The following is a 4,883-nucleotide window of genomic DNA, read 5'->3' as shown; positions in this document are numbered from 1 at the left end:
GCAACTAAGAAATACAGAGACATAAACCATAAGGCAGAGGTCTAAGAACCAAAATACACAGGGAAATACTCAGCTGGGAACACAAGAGACTAGACTAGAGAGAGTAACAAAAAACCAACCATGAGAACATAATGCACAATGCAGAGTGACAGAAAACAAGAAACTCAAACATGCAAAGACACCCAATTACACAGAACAGAGGGGACACAGAGAGACATGAAGGGCAAGGGATCAAAACTAGAAGCCATAGAATAAATCACACACAAGTACAATAATACAAAAATCACAAAGAACTAAAAACGCTGGGTCAGGAGACCCAGGACCGTGACAAAAACTGCTTCCAGGGCAGAAACAATTGCATTATGCTGCTAACACAACTTCGGTTCTTTGCAAGCATCTGCCCAAACAGCATGCTAACACTAAGATAGCCAAGAACCCAGAGTGAACGCCGAGTAAATGCCGAGTGGCTGAGTTGCCGCCCAGCAGCCAGACTCTGAACTTCAACAGGTAACAAGCAGATTCTACCTGTTCAAGTAGAATTACTGTGGCAATCGGGGGTTTTTTTTGTGTGTGTGGAGTGTAGTTTTCAACTTTACTTTGCATGGTCAGCTTTGTATTCTACTAAGAGAAAGATTTTAGAAATGCATGTCCTCACTAGAGATTTGTGTTGGTGTGTGGAGTAGTAGCCTTAGGTTATATTGTTAAAATGTGGTTATGAGACAGTGTTTCAGCTATTTTACAGAGTAACATAAAAGTAATTTAACGAGTAGTGTAACAAATTACTTTTCCTGTGAGTAATTAAGTAATGTACTGCATTACTTTTGAGAAAAGTGCTCTCTGTAATATGTTCAATAATGACTTTTTGCACTTTTTGAGTAACAACTCCAAAACTGATTACAAATAAGAGGGTAAATATCAACAAATATCGACAAACATGCAAAAACATTTGACCCACAGTATGCAATTAATTTGCATGAATGTAATTTATTTATTGCTGCTTGGCAATAAATTCTCTCAAAATGGAGCCAATGAGAACCCAATGACAATCAATAAGAGAATCGATAAGGAATTGAAATGATAAGCATTATTGTTAATGGAATTCCAATCCCTAATGTTCACACATGGTTTCTTTTGTCATGGTCCTTCTGTCCTTGAAGTATCTCCAGCAAAATCTCTGCTGACAAACTCCAGGTGGGCCGTTTCGCCTTTTACTGAGGAGTGTCTTCTCTCTGGTCACTCTAATACAGGCCTGATCGGTGGAGGGCTACAGAAGTGGTTGTCTATCTTGACAGTTCTCGTCTCTCCATATACACACACACTCAATGTATACATAAATGTGTCTGTTATACCTTCAGATGGGTTACATGCATCATATCGACAGATGACTATCAAGACTAAATTCAAAACTCATAAAAACATGAAAACTCATTTCATGGCATCATCTGATTCATATTTGTGACATTTATTCAGAACTAAAAATGGAAAACGACAGAACTGATTAATACCCTCACAGAGAAAAACCCAAGATTATACAAGCATTTAATCTCTTATATCTCAGTGCTTGGATGAGGGTCTTTTTGTGGCTGTTAAGCGTATCCCTTCTTCTTTTTCTTCTTTCTCATACACACAAGCCAATCAGTAGGAAGATAATTTTTATGAGAACAAAGCCGGATTCCCCGAGTGAAGATAGTGGCTAGTTGCCCTGGATTAAATTTGACAGATTATATAAGCATGATATTACATGCTTATGTAATAAGAAAGTTTTTTTTGCCCATTGGCGGCTGAGCTTTACTGAGTGAAGGATGATTATTTTAACTGGTCTGGTGATTAATTTGTTTTTGAGTCTGTGTAAAGACAGGGAAAGTGTAATTGCAGTCCAAGGTCTTGAAAAATGGAGTTAAGCCCATGATCTCTCACCCTTGATAAACATGTTTCTAGGTTTAAGAACTTATTCAGTGGGCAGGCTGGAGGGTAATGCATTGCTTGTTTAGCAAGGTTGACAATGTAATGAGAGAATTGGAAAATATCTTGTTTCATTTCATTTGTGATGTGAAGACTTGCCTTCTGCCATGTGTAGGCTGGAAATCATTAAACACTCTGACTACTGAGTGGAGAGATAGACAACAGCATACTTCAAAAATTGTGGGCGTATGGTTCATTTTGCAATCAGGGCAGATGGAACACTTAGCTTTATTTCCTCCCAAGCCCGCCTCTCTGGCACTGTTATTCGAGACTCCACCTCCATGTGATTTACAGGATGCACCCAGACCTGCAGAAGTGAATTATGCTGAAGAGCTCTTTGAGGAAACTGTAAACAACATCAAAATCACCACTATCCATCTGCTGAGGATTGCTTGGCAGAAGTATCCTAAGCATTATGTTATGGCTTTTAAAACAAATCATCCAAATGAGTTACAAAATAACTGCAGTTTGAGCTCCCCTAAATTTTTCTAAGCAGATCAGGGTGATGAGCTAATGACAATACTAGACCGATCAATTTATCCTTACCATCTGGCTCTTTCTGTGGTCATACAACATCTGGATGGTGGACGCCAGACTCAGTAGTATTGTAAAATTCTTTGATTTGAAACAATAAATAAACATTAGAGAAAAACCACAGCACCACCTTCGCCCTGTGGCATTTTTAGAAGGGTTATGAACAAACCAACACAAATTATTTATTTGCTGAAGAAAACCAGAGCTACAGCATTTAATTATTGAGTAAAAGAAAACCAAACCCTGTCAAGTGGGAATTGTTGAATTCCAGTATCTACTGGTTGTTTTTGTTCTTCCTTGCATAAAAAAACAGATACTGGTCCAGATACCAGGACCAGTATCTGCTTTTGAATCTACTAAAGCCCTGTCCAACTCTCCTAGTCGTACTGTCTATCTCTTGGAATCTCCTCCATGCTCTTGAAACTGTACTGGGAGACACAGAAAATCTTCTGGCCATGGTGTTAATGTACCATTCAGGAGGGGTTGGACTAGCTTTGCAACCTTTGTGTGGTCTGGGTATCACCTCATGCTAGGAGTAGTGACGTGGACCCTGCCAAATGCAAAACTAGTGGGAACAAGTATTTTGAAAAGACGAGGAGGAGAAAAAAATATCTATGGCCTCCACATATAAAAACCTATTTTGAGGTTGTCTTGTTGTTGCCCCTTTAGTGCACCTAGTGTTAATTTTTTTAACACTAAAGCAGATAAAATTGATTAACAACCCCCTCTACTGCTTAACTGACCAGATCAAAATCACAGCACAGTCAACTCCAACGTAGCTCCAACGTTATTGTGGATCACTTCAAAAATTTGTTGCAGCATGCTTGATGCAAGCATTTCCATGAGGTGAGTGGGAACATTTCTCCAAGTGGTGAAGACGGCCACACGAAGGGCATCTACTGTCTGGAACTGTTGTCCATTTTTGTAAACTTCCCCTGCCATCCATCCCCAAAGGTTCTCAATTGGATTCAGATCAGGGGAACACGCAGGATGGTCCAGACAAGTGATGTTATTCTCCTGGAAGAAGTCCCTTGTCCTGTGGGCATTATGTGTTGTAGCGTTGGTCTATTGAAAAACCCAGTCGTTACCACATGGACGAGGGCCCTCAGTCGTGAGTGATGCTCTCTGCAACATCTGGACATAGCCAGTGGCCATTTGATGCCCCTGCACCTCCTGAAGCTCCATTGTTCCATTGAAGGAAAAAGCACCCCAGACAATTATGGCACCCCCTCCACTGTAGCGCGTAGAAAACATAAAAAAAATTGCATGCCCAAAAAATGTTTTCTCTCACTCCCATGTCCTCTTGTTACATGTTGAAGCTCTATTTAGGACCTTCTTAAGATCCAACCATGCAAAATAAGATTTTTTTTTTGCCATTTTTCAAGTGGTGTTAAACTTTTGATTGGAAGTGTATATAGTATATAGTGTACTGACATTTAGTAATTCTCACATTCCATGGCTTGTTCAGAACAACAGTCTTTGCTGAACTTGTGACATAATTCCAGAAATTGTATTTAACTGAACATGTGTTGAAGAAGGCAATCTGACATAAAAATAAAATAATAATTCTTCTTTGGGTCTATAGTAAATTAACTGGCACTACCCACACCCTATGACATATATTTATATAATCTTTTATAGGGATCCACAATTTAAATTGGGAAGGCCAGCCTAACCATACTAACATTTTCCATCTCACTTTTTTTCTGGAAAATGTTTTTAAAATTTTAAAAGTACTGTTTTTGTCAGCAATGTTGTAATTCTGGCTCATAAAATATGAGTTTTACTAACTCGCCTATGAGATCAACCAGTCTGTATGTGGTAGGTGCTGGGTCTCTTGCAAAGAACTCATGTATTTAGGTCTGTTCATAATCCATTCTAAACACGCCTGGGTGTGGGTGATAGAGCACACCCATCCCTATATTCTAACTGAAATCCAGCCTCTCTGGATGTCACATCTCTTTTTGCGAGCAGAATAACTGAGGCATTTATGAGATCCTGACTGGATGTTAGGGTCACTTTTTTCAGTGCTCCAGAAACAGTGAATATAAGTATCTCTCCTGCCCAAAAAATACTGTAAAAATTTGTTAGTTTTTTGCATATTTGTCACTGTCACGTATGATGCTGTGGCAGTCCCAGTTAAATTAATTATTGTCTAATTACCTTTTCACACAGGGACAGGTAGGTTGAGACAGTTTTTGGATATAAAATGGCATTTGGGTTATCTTTGTCTAATATAAAAATTTGGTTAATGATCTAAAACTTGTGTGACAAATGTTTTTGATTAGTCTTGTAAGAGAATTTCTAGACTCCTTTTTTGATGTCAACAAAATATTGCAAAAGGACAGAAAAAAGAAAAAATGACATGTTATATAAAGGGACACTAT

Source organism: Mchenga conophoros, linkage group LG17 (genome assembly GCF_057382185.1).
Source record: "Mchenga conophoros isolate Kocher_MC1m ecotype Shallow Benthic linkage group LG17, M_conophoros_male_GT1.1, whole genome shotgun sequence".
NCBI classification, from domain to species: domain Eukaryota; kingdom Metazoa; phylum Chordata; class Actinopteri; order Cichliformes; family Cichlidae; genus Mchenga; species Mchenga conophoros.
Note: the sequence above shows the minus strand (reverse complement) of the source record.